Below are 15,745 nucleotides of genomic sequence, written 5' to 3'. Positions count from 1 at the left end.
CAGTCTCCTTTACGTTGTGCAGAACACTTCAGTTTCTCCAACCTGAGCTTACAACTAATATCCCTCAGTTCTTGAGTCATTCTGATCAATCTCCTTTCAATCGGCGCAGACCCTCACGTCCTTTGTGCACACCACCTGTTTGTGCAGACCCGAATGCTCTGTGTTCAAGTGAGAGATGTTATCACACACAGGCAATTGCTTAGTGGCATCACCTTAATTCATGGGCATTTCATGAACTGTGGGTTTCCTCTGACCCCAGTTGTACTGATATCTTTTGAGCTGCAGACTCCAGCATTTGATTTTAAAGTTGAAGACAATGAAATTATTTCAGTATTTTTAACCAGTAATGTACACATTTTGTATCAGAGATAATGGGAACTGCAGATGCTGGAGAATCCGAGATAACAAAGTGTGGAGCTGGATGAACACAGCAGGCCAAGCAGCAGCTCAGGAGCACGAACCCTGACGTTTCGGGCCTAGTCCCTTCATCAGAAAAGGGGAATGGGGAGAGGGTTCTGAAATAAATAGGGAGAGGCGGATCAAAGAGGGAGAGAGGAGAAAATAGTTGGAGCGGTGAAGGCAGCCGAAAAACTGCTCGATGTCCAAACGTGAGTGGTATTCATTGATGTGTGTGTGTGGAGGGGGATAAAGGTGAGCCCCCTCCTCAGGACTGACCATTTGACCTCAGTGAGGGGGAGGTCTGGGGGGATGGTGCAAACTCGGCAGGGCTCAGCGTGGCTGTCTCCTCAGGTGCTGCTGGCTGTGGAGGCTGTGGGCTTTTTGGCCTGCTGTGTTCATCCAGCTCCACACTTTGTTATCTCATGTACATATTTTGCTTCACGTGCTGTTCTCAGTTATCTGATTCTGGTGTTGGTGTGATGTAAATCATGTCCCACTAACTTGAGGATTTTGCAGAGGTGACAAAGAAGGTAGATGAAGGTAGAGAGTGTAAACATTGTTTGGATGCACTTCGGAAAGGTGTTTGAAAAGGTTCATCGTGGTAGACTGGTTAGATCACATGGAATCCAGTGGAAGTTAGTGGTTTGGATCAAAAACTGGCTTGAAGGCAGGAGGCACAGAGTGATGGTGGAGTGTTATATATCGGACTGGAGACCTGTGACCTGGGGTGTGTCACAAGAATCAGTGCTGGGACACTGCTTATCCATAATTTTATATAAATCATTTAGATAGAAGCATAGGAGGGATGGTTAGTAAGTTTGCAGATGGCCCCAAAATTCATGTTGTTCGGAACAGTGAAGAATGTTATCTCAAGAATACAACGGGACCTTGATCAGATGGGCCAATGGGCCAAGGAGAGGCAGATAGAGCTTAGATAAATGTGAGGTGTTGCAACTTGGTAAGGCAAACTGGTAGGGCAGTACTTATAACTTAATGGTAGGGCCTTGGGGAGTGTCACCAAACAGAGACATTGGGGTGCAGATGCATAGTTCCTTGAAAGCGGAGCCACAGTTAGACAGGGTGGCGAAGAAGGCATTTGGCATGCTTGCTTTTATTGATCAATGTGTTCAGTATAGGAGTTTGGATGTTACGATGCAGATGTATAGAACATTGCCACTTTTAGAATACTGCACTCAGTTATAATATCCCTGCTACAGGTAAGTTGTTTAGTTGAAAGGTTTCAGAAAAAAAAAAACAGATTTTCAAGGGTGCTGCTTGGATTGAATGGTTTGAGCTACAGGGAGAGGAGGCTGAATAGGCCGGGACTGATTCCCTGGAACGTCAAAGGCTGAGGCGTGACCTTATAGAGGTTTATAAAATCATGAAGGGCTTGGATGGGGTGAATTGCCAATATCTTTTCCTCAGGGAAAGAAATCCAAACCTGACAGCAAGGGTTTAAGTTGAGAGGCAAAAGATTTAAAAGGGACCTGAGGGACAGTTTTACATGTAGAGAATGCTGCATGTATGGAGGAGGCGGTATAATCCCAGCTTTTAAAGAGCATCAGGATTGGTAAATGAATAGGCAGGGGACAGAGGGATACGGGCCCAATGCTGGCAAATGGGAGTAAAATAATTTAGGATATCTGGTCCGAATAGACAAGTTACAGCAATCAGAGATAATGGGAACTGCAGATGCTGGAGAATCCAAGATAATAAAGTGTGAAGCTGGATGAACACAGCAGGCCGAGTAGCATCTCAGGAGCACTAAAAGCTGACGTTTCAGGCCTGGACCTTTCATCAGAGAGGGGGATGGGGAGAGGGTTCTGGAATAAATAGGGAGAGAGGGGGAGGTGGGCTGAAGATGGAGAGAAAAGAAGATAGGTGAAGAGGAGAGAATAGGTGGAGAGATAGGGAGGGGATAGGTCAGTCCAGGGAAGATGGACAGGTCAATGAGGTGGGATGAGGTTAGTGGGTAGGAAATGGAGGTGCGGCTTGAGGTGGGAGGAAGGGATGGGTGAGAGGAAGAACAGGTTAGGGAGGCAGAGACAGGGTGGGATGGTTTTGGGATGCAGTGGGGGGAGGGGATGAGCGGGGCTGGTTGCAGCGGGGGGAGGGGATGTGCCCAGCTCATCCCCTCCCCCCACTGCATCCCAAAACCAGCCCAGCCTGTCTCTGCCTCCCTAACCTGTTCTTCCTCTCACCCATCCCTTCCTCCCACCCAAAACCGCACCTCCATTTCCTACCCACTAACCTCATCCCACCTCCTTGACCTGTCCGTCTTCCCTGGACTGACCTATCCCCTCCCTACCTCCCCAACTATACTCTCCTCTCCACCTATCTTCTTTTCTCTCCATCTTTGGTCCACCTCCCCCTCTCTCCCTATTTATTCCAGAACCCTCTCCCCATCCCCCTCTCTGATGAAGGGTCTAAGCCCGAAACGTCAGCTTTTAGTGCACCTGAGATGCTACTTGGCCTGCTGTGTTCATCCAGATTCACACTTTATTAAGTTGCAGCAATCAGTCTGTTTCCATCCTTTATATCTCTACAGCTCTTGGATCTTAATTTGCAATTCTAAATTACCAGATTGTAATTGGAATGTTTGGAGTCGAAGCCAAACCATTTGTGACTTATTCAATGTACTGAACTTAATATCCACCATCCATGAAGGGATGGGAGTGATGTTAGGGATGTTAGAGTGGCTTGGGAACCAGAGTTCAATATATTCCAGATCAGATGGATTAGTCTAAGAAATTATGTTTATAATTGTGATCCAGTACATCCTGACAGTGATATTACTTGATCAGAATTAGAATTTGTTTCAAGTATTTGCTTCAATTTGATTTGGGAAGAGGCAGGCATTTTTTGCATGGCTAACAGTTCAGTTTGTTTAGTGCGCAGAATTGAACAGCACAAAATCAGACCCTTTTGCAACTGCAGGCACATTGACACTGCAGGCAGTTACACATTCCAAAGAAACAGATGGGGTGGGATGGGTTTGGAGGGAAGGGGTGGTGATTTGCATTTTTTGCAACAAAGAGTCATATTTATCGAGGGAGATAGACCCAATGTCTTCAGCGAGTGGTTCCTGCCGGCTGTGCACTGCCTGAGAGGGCGCTGGAAGCAGAATCATTTGTGAGCCTCAGGAGAGAGTTGAATGATGAGAGATTTATAGGGCATCGGTAAGACCATGGTGGGTGGGACTGGTGAAGTCTGCTGATGCAGACAGTGACAGGCTGAAGTACCTTCCTCTGTGCTGGGTCATTCTCTGAGTGTGCGGTTCTGTACCGATTGTTGCTGCAATCTCACTGACCCTCCGGTCGTCACGGAGTTGGTTGATGGGGCTTGTTAGTGACATGCCCCACCTCATCTGATTGGTACATTTCCAATGATCTACATTCATTGCGAAGAGATTTTTATAGAAAAGGTCTTGAAAAAGTACTGGTGTAAACCGACTGTCGGTTTTCCCCGGTTAGGAAACCCAGGAGTACGGGAACAACAGTAAAAACAGTCAGCAGTGATTTACAAGTCTTTGCACTCAGTCAGGCTGATGGGAAATATGGAAGGTAACTGGGACCTAAGGTAGTCCAGTATTACAATGGCATTGCTTGTTGGCCGTTATTGGCTAAGATCAAGGGTGTGTTTATACCTGTTCTTATCATTGTGGACTGAGAAGAGGAGACAGTGACTGTGTAGGATGTGGAAGGAAGATGTCAGGTTGATTGTGCACCCTTGCAACTGGTGGATCTTAATGCTGGCTTTGGCCTAATGCTGGTTCAGGGGAGCAGCAAACCTGCAGTGAAGGCTGCAGCAAGTGCTCATGCCCTGCGTCAGGGGGTCCGGAACACCATCCACGTTTCCGCAAAGAAGGTGGATGAAGGTGCACCTGTGGACCACACCTTCTGTGTGAAGAGGGTCCTGTTGGACTGTTGTGGGTTTGCTGCTGTGGACATTTACTGCCTGCAGGATTTCCCTGGAGGAGGATTTTACGATGTAACCTTCAGGAGCGCCAAGCTTTGTGAGCACTTCCTGGAGGTTTTCAAGGAGAAATGAGGTGAGAGCCCCCTCTCGGCATTGACCGCTGTCCCACTGTTCGTGATGCCAGCGCAGAGGAGACGTATGGTGACTGTACACACGTACAACCCGCATGTGCCAGCAGCTGATGTCCTGACCTTCCTTGGAAGGTACGTGAAGGTGGAACGGGACCTGACCAACATCCTGGACCCCTTCAGGATCTGGACAAGTAAGAGGCAGGTCAGGGTGATGCTGAGGATGGGCGTGGACGGGAACATCATACACCCACCGGCCAGCTTCGCAATTGGTCGGAGCAAGGACTACCTGACCTATGCAGGGCAACCCAAAGTCTGCCATGCCTGTGGTAGGTCAGGTCACGTGGCGGCCGACTGCAAAGTCACCATCTGCAGGAACTGCAAGGAGGAGGAACACCTTGCAAAGGATTGCCCAAAGGAAAAAAGCTGCAACCTTTGCAGGGAAGTGGGCTACAGCTACCGGCCGTGACCGCGGCGGGGGACCACCTACGCCCAGTTCGTTAGCAGGGGCAATGTGGGGCAAGCCACCCCCCACCGGGAGGAGAGGCAGGCACCAGGCCCATGCAAAGACCTTTGTCCTACTGTGCAGGAGGGCCAGGTCGTGCAGGAGGGACCAGCCACGCAGGATGGACTCGAGGCCAGCAAAGCGCCCCTGCAGGCCCCGCTTTCCCCCACCCCTGACAACCCGGAGTCGATGGACGAGGCACAGTTGATCCAGGGGAGTGGACAACAGTCCGGAAGGCAAGGAGGAAAGCGTGCTGGAGGGCCCCAGCGGTACAGAGTGAGCAGTTGGCCATCCTGCAGCAGCTTCCACCCCTTCTGGCTACATCCACGCCAGTCATTCTCGGTGGAGACTTCAGCTGCATCATCGATGCAGATGGAAGATCCAGCGTGGGGACAGCGGGTGGGGAGTAAACTGGACGCCACGTCCAGATTCCTGCTGGGCACAGTGAAGGACGCCAAGCTGCTCAATGTCTTCAGCACCCCTGTAGACGGAGCGCAGCAGAGATACACCTGGTCGCAGCCACACGGGTCTATCCGCTCAAGGTATTGTTCTCTGACCACTGCCTCCTGCTGGCCAACTGTCACTTACAGGATGACCAGCAGGCCGGCAAGGGGGTGTGGAACCTCAACACGACTCTGTTGACCCCAGAGAACGTCAAGGAGCTTAAGAGGGAGTACGCTGGTTGGAGAACCATGAAACCCCTCCTTGAGTCTCTGGGCGACGGGTGGGAGACAGTGGAGGAGAACATCAAGAGGTTATTTGTGCTCAAGGGTGTTCGGAAGGTGAGAGAGAGGCGGGGAAAGCTGTCGCGACTCCAGGAAAGGACGCAGAACCTGCTCCTTCTGCAGTCGATGGGGGTCGATGTCACGGAGGACCTCCGCAAGATGAGGTGCCAGCAAGCTTCGCTCTTCACCGCGGAGGCCTCCAGGGTAATCTTCCAGTCCAGGGTCCGCTCCGTGGAGCAGGACAGGATGTGCTCGCGCTTCTTCTTTCAGAAGGTGCACAAAGAGAGCTCTGTGCTCAGCTAGCTGAAGGAGGACGACGGCTCGGTGACATCGTCTCGGCCCGACATTTTGAGGATTAGCAGATCCTTCTATGCCAGACCGTATGATGCGAAGCCCACGGCCAGCACGGCCTCCGAGTTGCTCCTGTTGTCTATCACGGAGGTCTTAGACGGCAAACGAGGGAGTGGCTGGACCGGCAGACATCCCTGGACGAGCTGACCAGAGCCCTCAAGTACTTGGAGAGGAATAAGACTCCCAGGAGCGACGGCTTACCGGTCGAGCGCTATTCCGCTCTGTGGGACCTGGTTGGCTAGGACCTGCTGGAGGTGTACGATCATGCGCTTCAGGCAGGGGAAATGTGCAAGTCCATGGGGAAGGGCTTCATAACCCTCATTTACAAAAGGAAGGGGGAGAGGGAAGAAATTAAGCATTGGTGTCCCATTTCACTATTGAACGTGGACTACAAAATCCTGGCCAAGGTCATAGCCAACCGGGTCATGTCTGTCCTGGAGTTGCTGATTCACACTGACAAAACCTGTGCTGTGCCGGGCAGGAAGATCGCCGAGGGCCTCGCATTCATCAGGGATACAATCGACTACGTGCAGGACAGGCGGGTGGACACCTGCCTCGTCAGCCTGGACCAGGAGAAGGCCTTCAACAGGGGGCCTCATGCTTACGAGGAACGTCCTCTCCAAATTGGGGTTCGGGGAGGGCATCCGCAATTGGATCTGGCTGCTCTACACAAACATCGTTAGCGCAGTCTCGATCAACGGGTGGGAATCGGACAGTTTTCCCGTCAGGTCTGGAGTCAGGCGTGGCTGCCCGCGCTCTCCTGCCTTGTTCATGTGCTGTGTGGAGCCCTTCGCTGCATCCATCAGGAAGGACGTGAGCCTGAAGGGCGTGACTATCCCAGGCAGCGGAGGCCTTCAGGTCAAGACTTCCCTGTACATGGACCACGTCGCCGTCTTCTGCACAGATCATCGGTCGGTGAGTAGGCTGTTGGACATCTGCGGCCAAAGTCAAGAGGGGTAAGAGCAAGGCCATGTTCTTCAGGTACTGGGACGACTGCTCCTTCATCCCCTTCACCATCAGGACAGACTACCTGAAGGTGCTGGGTGTTTGGTTCGGTGGAGCTGGGGCGTGCACTAAGAATTGGGAGGGGCGTATCACCAAACTGAAGCAGGTGCTGGGCAGGTGGACGTTCCGGTCCCTCTCCATCACGGGTAAGAACCTGGTTGTCAGGTGCGAGGGGCTTTCGGTACTGTTGTATGTGGCGCAGGCCTGGCCTATTCCCTGGACCTGCGCCGCTGTGGTCACCTGGGCCATCTTCCACTTCATTTGGGGATCGAGGATGGACCGGATCCGCAGGGACACCATGGACAAAGACCTGGAAAATGGGGAGAAAGGGCGTACCGAACGCCACCCTCACCCTAATGGCTACCTTTGTGTGTGGCTGCATCAAGCTGTGCGTAGATCCTCAGTACGCAAACACCAAGTGTCACGACTTACTGAGGCTCTACCTGTCCCCGGTGTTGCGAAGGATGCACCTGGCCTCATTGCCGCAGAATGCTCCGAGTCGTTGGACCGTCCTGTACCACCTGTCGTTCGTGGAGAAATTTTTGAAAGGAAACACCTTTGACCACAAGGCCATCTGGCAGTGGTCAGCACGTAGTATCCTCAAGAACCTTCGGGAAAAGGAGAGGGTGGATCCTGTCATGTGGTTCCCCATGCAGACTACCAAAGTCATTTGGCAGAATGCCTCATCGCCAGAACTTTCAAACTAGCACAAGGACGTTGCTTGGCTGGCGGTGAGAGGGGCTCTGCCAGTGAGATCCGTTATGCACGCCCAGAATCTCTGCGCCACTGCACGCTGCCCTCGACGCAGCTGTGGCGGGGTGGGCGGCGAGACTGTCTATCACCTCCTTCTGGAGTGTGCCTATGCACAGGAGATCTGGAGGGGGATGCACTGGTATTTGTCGAGGTTCATCCCGAGCAACTCCGTGACACGGGACTCCATGCTCTACGGGCTGTTTCCTGGGAGGCACACCGAGACCAACATCAACTGTGCCTGGAGGACCGTCAATGCGGTGAAAGACGCTCTTTGGTCTGCCCGCAACTTGCTGGTCTGTCAGCTGAAAGAACTGACCCCGACCGCATGTTGCAGACTGGCGCACTCCAAGGTCCTGGACTACGTGGTGAGGGAGGCACTAAAGCCTGGGGCAGCCACCACCAATGGCGCGGTGGGGAAGGACCACCCTATGAAACCCCTCGTCCAGAACAGAAAAAAGTGCCCGATCTGGTAACTGGGCCCAGCTGGCGCCTTCCCCAACTGGTCAGGGGGCCAACAGGGACTGTGTGGGGTGAACACTGCCGGTGTATTTTCTCTTGCTTTTTTTTTCCCCCTTTAGTTGGTGTACGTACGCCCTGGGAAACCCAGAGCAGCTTGCATGACTGGGTAGGTGTATGAATGTGTTTTTTTTGTACATCTTATGAATAAAGTATATTTTTTCAAATAAAAAAGAGTTCTTATCAGCTTTAATATCAGATATGTTCTTTACTTAAGGACCCTATATTAAACCGATTTTTGGAACAGGAGCTTGCTCTGTCCTCTCCATGCATCATCCTGGTATTGCAGTGTTTCTAGGAATGGTGCAGTCTCGTTAAACCAATTTTAAAAACAGCCTTATCAAAAACTGAAGAAGGGTGTCTAGGCCTGAGGCATCGGACTTCCTGCTCCTTTGCTGCTTGGCTTGCTGTGTTCATCCAGCTCTAGACCTTGTTATCTCCAGCAGCTCAGCACTCTGGAACCATAACAGTCCTTCAGCCCAACAAGTCCACATCAAACCTCAGAGCATCCCAGCCAGACCTAAACCCCACCTAATCGACCTCTCCCTTAACACTACAGGTAATTTAACATGGCTAATTCACCTAGCCTGCACATCTTTGGACTGTGGGAGCACTCTGAGGAAACCCACACAGACACAGAGAGAATGTGCAAATTCCACACAGGCAGTCACCTAAGGCTGGAATCAAACACGTGTCCTGGTGCTGTGAGGCAGCAGTGCTAAACACAGAGCCACCATGCAACCAAAGTGCTTACTCTCAACACTCTCACCCAACTTTCTCCAAATCTGCTTTTTCCAAGGTAACCGTTAATCTCTCCTTTTCTGCGTGCTCAGCACTTGCTCTGAATGTTTGTGCCTCATCCGTGGTGCATGTCGCATCTTCCCACCAACACCATCCCTGAATATTCACACATGGCATCAGAAGTAAAAGAAAATTGCCTGCCAATACTACCTCATGACAAATAGCATTTCAAAAAGAAAACAAAAGATGAAGCGATCGAAGTATTCACTAGTTTTGACTTTGATGGTGACGACTTGGGATGTATTGAACTAGAGATTTTGTAAACACTGAGCCAGGAAAGGATATGGCATATACAATGCACGTTTTTCATTTGAGTGCAACAGCAACCAATCAAACGTGTGCTTTATTTTTCTCAAGTCAAGGCCTGTGAGTTTAATCAGATTACCAATTCACTGACATGGGACACAACTGCAAATGACCAAGCCAATTCTCACATTAGCCAGACTAGGAGATATTTGCAAATCTAGCAAAATGAGCCAGAAGTTAAATAAAAATGTTACATCAAGATACAGAATTGCCTGTCCACAAAGTACATGCTTTCGGTAAGAACTCTGCAAGCTTTTCAGCACCTGAGACGTGTTCTGCCACAATATCTCTACCTTTCCCTGGCATTTTTGCACTTTGATATCTCAACTCGAACTTAATGTTTCACAGTGCTCCTGTCTTGCCTGGTTGTTTATCACAGGCATAAGCCAGGCAGCTTATCACTGTTATTATCAGCAGTCAGTCAACGGCTGGTCAGCAGCTATGGCAACAAACATGTGTTTTGACCAAATGGTCACGTCTCAAAGTCTCAGGGAAACAGTTCTCAGTCAGGGCAAGGGAGACAGGATTAAGTCAGGAGATCCTGACACAGCATGTCCAAGGAATCAATCAATATCAGCCATTTGGGGCAAGCGGATCAGAGGATCTGTATCACTACAGTACAGAGAGGTGGCCACACTCACTCCTAATTACATTCTCAAAATGTTCCAATAGACTTGTTGAGCCTGAACTATGTTCATCAATCCAAGCTGACCCTGTCCATTCCTGCCATTGGGGGTCAGTTTGATGAAATTCTCAAAGGTGTTCAGGAGTTTGGGAGATTCATAGCTCCCTGAAATAGCAACACTAGTGGATAAGACGGTGAAGAATTTCACTTTCACAGTCCACAGCATCAGGATCTGGTCAGCTTTCATATCTGGCTCATAAGTGAGATGAGGTTTTTTTTTCGAAACATGTCAGAGCAAGCATTGTTCCTACGAGAACAACTATGCTTCCATTCATGCCTTTTTTTTTGTTTCAACCATGAAATGGACACAAGTTGATCAAATGTGAAAGTGACCATCAACCAGTTTGAACTGGCAGTTGTCAAATGAATTAAGACAGAGAAAAATGTATTTGCAGGAGATTTTTTTGAATTTTTTTAAAAATCATTCATGGGATCATGATATTACTGGATAAGAATGGCAGTTTCCTTCCCTAAAGGACATAGGTTTTTCCAACAATGACAACGGATTCACGGTCATCGTTAGATTCTTATTTCCAGATTTTTTTTAAAACTCAAATTCCACCATCTGGAATGGTGGGATTCAAACCTACGTCCCCATACCATTATCACGGTCTCCTGACTTAATCCTGTCTCCCTTGCCCTGACTGAAAAACTGTTTCCCTGAGACTTTGAGACGTGACCATTTGGTCAAAACACATGTTTGTTGCCACAGCTGCTGACCAGCCCTTGACCATTAAAGTACAACAGACTAAACAGAAAATAAACCAAGACATTGTGTGATATCTTGTGTATACGTATTCATCATGAAATCCATCACTGCTATGGACAACAGGTAAAGATCTGAAGAGACTGCATTCCCCGCCCCCCGCGAACAGAGTCACAATGGTCACCAGGTTTCATAGCCGATTGGGAAAATGCAATCGGGGATATAGTACTGGACTCCTCCCAATCTTTTGTTTAGACTTAAAACTTTCATTTTGTGGGCAAAAATCAAAAGGAAACATTACCATTGTTTCCAAATCAACAAATACCTATTAAAAGTTGAAACGTGTCTGGAGAACAATAGGATCTGTAATTGTAAAAGGTGTGCAGACATAACTAATAAATAAAGGGCCATCGAGATCATCATAGAATTCCTACAGTGTGGAAGATGGCCATTCTGTCCATTGAGTCCACACAAACTCTCTAAAGAGCATCCCATCCAGTCTCACACCCTACTCTGTCCTTGCATTTTGCACACAAGACACTAAGGGCAATTTAGCGTAGTCAATCTACCTATTTTGCACATTTATGGACTGTGGGAGGAAACTGACGCAGACAGGGTCTGGGTAAGACACTCTTCATAGGTTCAGTGTGGATTTGATGGGCCAAGTCATCTGCTTCCACACTGGAGGGATTCTATGATCTCCAGAAACAAGCCCAAAAATACCTGGTTTGGAGATAGCTAACAGCAGAATCAAAAAAAAACCCAACAGTTACTCAAGTTTGCTGCTAGTTAACCAATCCTGATGAACCAGGAAATCCCTTTTCACATAATGTGCTGGTGGATAGTCTTTAGTCAGTGTGAATGTGTCAATGTGTCATGACGTGACTATTTCCAAGCTCCACCTGACAGACAACTGTTATTAACCTTTTATTCACAATACCAGCACCTTTAATTGAGCAGTAAATTAGTAACACCAGTACAAACAGCCCAAAACTAAGGTTCATTTGATCATGAGAGTGATAGCAAAATGCTTCAACTGTGGTTCTTTGTGACTGTTTGGATGACTGAGTGAATGCTTTCCCAGTCAGAGCTCACGAATGGTCTCTCCCCAGAGTGAACTTGCTGGTGTGTCAGAGGGGAATTCGAGTCAGAAAAACTTTCCCACACACAGAACAGGCCAATGGTCTCTCTCCAGTGTGAATTTGCTGGTGTATCAGCAGCTGAGTTGTCTGAGTGAATGCTTTCCCACATTCCAAGCAAGTGAATGGTTTCTCTCCAGTGTGAACTCCCTGGTGTTTAAGCAGGTTAGATGACTGAGTGAATCACATTCCACAAACAGAGCAGGTGAATGGTTTCTCTCCAGTGTGACTCTGGTGGTCAGTTTCCAGCTGGGATGGATGAAGAAATTCCTTCCTGCAATCTGTCCATTTCCACAGTCTCTCCCCAGTGTCACTGCGCTGGTGTTAGGACATTTCAGATGAATCTTCACAGACTCTTTGACACACAAATCATTTGCATTTCTCGAAGTGTGAGTGCTGCTTTCTCCTTCAATGTTCAAAATCCTGAGATAATTGGGTTGTGATAAATAAAGTGACTGTCAGACCTGGATGTGGAACAGTTTGAATTCTCTAACTGCAGGCTAAGCTTTCAAACAGAAAGTAAATGCAATGAGTGAGAAACCAGAAGAGAAAACAGACTGTGAAACTGAGAAGTCCTCTGGACATTTGTGGAGCGACACTTGGGGAATATGCTGGATTATCAACAGAACAAATCCATTCATAAGTATCCTCCAGGTAAGGTATTCAAGTCAGTGTTTGCACAAAATTACCGAAAGAGAGGTGGGAGAGCCAGGGAGGAAGAACAGGCATTGTATAAATCTGTAACTCAGTCTTTCAGAGGGATTGAAAGGTTAAGAACAGTGCAGAAGTAAAATTGTGGAAATCTGAAATGAAAACACAAAAATGCTTAGTCCGAGTTGTACAGCATGGAACAATCCCTGTTGTCCGTGCTGACCAGATATCCTAAATTAATCTAATCCCATTTGCAAGCATTTGACCCATATTCCTCTAAACCCTCCCTATTGACATACAACATTAAAAGATATCTGGATGGGTAATTGACAAGGTTCCACCAGTTCCTCTAGCAGCTTATTCTATACAGGCACCACCCGCTTTCCCTTTTAAAACATTCCCTCTCAGCTTAAACCAGTTTTTAGTTCTCATCTCCCCTACACTGGGAAAACAACCTTAGTTATTCACTCTCTGCCCACCATAATTTTATTAACTTTTAGAAGGTCACCTCTCAGCCCTCAATGCTCCAGGGAAAATAGCCCCAGCATATTCAGCCTCTCCCTGTAGCTCGAAACTTCCAACATGCTCGTAAATCTTTTCTGCAGCCTGCCCAGTTCAACAGCATCATTCCTATTGCAGAGAGACCAGAACTGTACACAGTATTCCCAAAGCAGCATAATCAATGCCTTGTTCAGCCTATAACATGACCTCCCAACTCCTACACTCAATGTACTGACCAATAAATGCAAGTATAGCAAATATCATCTTCACTACCTTGTAGACCTGCAATCCACCTTCAAGGAACTGTGCACATGCACCAAGGAGCCCCTGTTGCATAACAGTTCCCAGGGCCTCCTCATTAAGTGATTAAGCCCTGCCCAGATTTTCACTTCTGGCACTCCTTGGCCCATTGACCCATCTGATTAAATTCCCATTGTACTTGGAGGTAAACTTCTTTGCTGTCTACTACAACAACAATTTTAGAGTCATCTGCACACTTACTAACCATTCCTCCAATATTCATTCCACATGATTTGTATCAATGACAAAAAAGCAGTGGAACCAGCACCAATCCCTGCAGCACTCTGCTGTTCATAGTCCTCGAGACCAAAAATAGACCACCCCCCCACCATGATCTTGTCTCCTGCCTTCAAACCAATTTTGTTTCAAATAGCTAACTCTCCCTGGATTCCATTTGATCGAAGCTTGATAACTAGTCTGTCATGTGGAGCTTTGGTGAATGCCTTGCTGAAGCCAGACAGACAATGTCCACTGCTTTGCCTTCAGCAATCTTTGTCACTTCATCAAAAAAAAACACCTCAATATTGTTAGTGAGACAAGATTTCTGACTCACAAAGCCATGTTAACTATCCCTAAGCAGCCCTTGCTTTTCCAAACGCATACAAATCCTGTCCCTCAGAATCCCCTCCAACAATTTACCCACCACTGACATCAGGCTCAGGGGTCGATAGTTCCCTGGCTTTTCCTTACCACCTTTCTTAAAGAACAGCAACACATTCGCCAGGCAGTCTTCTGGCACCTCTCCAGTGTCTATCAGTGATACAAATATCTCAGCACAGGGCCCAGCAATTATTTCCCTCGCCTCTCCCTGAGTTTGTGGATAACACCTGATCAGATGCCAGGGACCTATCTACTACCTTTATGCATTTTAAGATGTCCACCTCCTAATCCTGTGTAATATGGACAATTTCATGATTTATGTTTCCAAGTTCTCTCACTTCCATATCCTTCTCTGCAGTAAGGACTAATGTGAAATACTCATTCACTATCTCAGCCTGCAGTTCCACACAGACAGCCTTGTTGATCTTTAAAGGGGCCCTATTTTCTCCCTCGTTGCTTTTTTGTCCCAAATGTAGTTTCAGAATCTCTTGGGACTCCCCTTAACCCTATTTGCCAAAGATGGCTCATGTCTGTTTTACACCCTCTCAATTTCCCTTGAGTGTACTTCTCCTGCCCTTATACGTCGAGGGACTGACCCAATTCCTGCTGTCAATACCCGACATGTGCTGCCTTCTTTTTCTTGACCAGATCCTCAATTTCTCCAGTCAACGAGTATCCCCTACATTTACCAGCCTTGCCCTTCACATGAACAGGAACATGCTGTTTTTGGACTCTCCTTATTTCATTTTTGAAGGCCTCCCACCTTCCAAGCACCCCATTAACTGTGAATTACCTCTCCTGATCATCTTTTGGAAGTTCTTGCCCAATAGGGTCAAAGTTGGCCTTACTCCAACTTAGAACTTGGAAATTTATATAAAATGTATACGTTTTATATTTTAACTGAATGCGGTAATACAAATAGGAAGGGTTGTCAGGAGTAGAGGAGATTACACAGACGTCAATAGATGTCAAGGTTGGGAGGGCTGTGCTAAGTGGACGAGATTTCATAGGTAGACAGGATCTTAGAACTAAGAGGAGTTCACATCAAGAAAAAGAGATGTAGGGGCTGCACGAGTTCATCGAGAGGGGGAGGTTAGGAGGGCTAGAGCAGTTTGCAGAGATAAGGACGCTTACAGGATGGGGGTGCTTTACAAAAACAGGGATTGTTTTATGGAATGGTGCATTGTACACAGAAAATAGGATCCAAAACAGAAATGGACACCTGTAGCGACTGAAGAAATGCAATGTAGAGATGAAGCAAGACTTAGATGGGACGGCTAGAGTCCAAAAGTGTCTTCAAAGAGACAGAAACAGCAATAGGGGCTGGAGACAGTTATACAGATAAAGTAGCATTGAACAAACTGGATGGGTTCCTGAGACACAGAGTTGTAGGGATGGGTGAAATTTGCAGAGCTATTTACAGAGAGGGGGACATTTTTAAGCTACAGTAATAGGGAACACATTGCAGCATTACACAAAGAGACAGTGTTTGAGATGCTGGTTTACAAAGAATGGCAGGGCTCTAGGCAGGGGAGGAGCAAACAGAGAAATGGAACATTGCAACGGCTACAAAAAGTGTACAGAGTGTAGGGAGATTTATTGGGCCTGGGGGAGGTTAGAAAGACTGTGGGCTGCAGAGTTTGCAGGGACTGGAGGAGGCCTGACAGATGGGGAGTGAGACAGGGGCTGGAGGACTTTACTGGAGATAGATGTTTGCAGGAAAATGAGGAGTTTACAGATATAAAGGAGCGCAACA

General features: G+C 47.9%; 1 pseudogene; it reads left to right on the top strand.

Annotated features, from left to right (window-relative positions):
* The first annotated feature begins 8,454 nt into the window (after positions 1-8,454).
* On the top strand, positions 8,455-8,614 carry LOC132208776 (U2 spliceosomal RNA; annotated as a pseudogene).
* The last annotated feature ends 7,131 nt before the right edge of the window (positions 8,615-15,745 follow it).

The sequence above is a fragment of the Stegostoma tigrinum genome, unplaced genomic scaffold, assembly GCF_030684315.1.
Source record: "Stegostoma tigrinum isolate sSteTig4 unplaced genomic scaffold, sSteTig4.hap1 scaffold_53, whole genome shotgun sequence".
Taxonomy (NCBI): Eukaryota; Metazoa; Chordata; class Chondrichthyes; order Orectolobiformes; family Stegostomatidae; genus Stegostoma; species Stegostoma tigrinum.
Note: the sequence above shows the minus strand (reverse complement) of the source record. Positions and strands in the feature narration are given on the sequence as shown.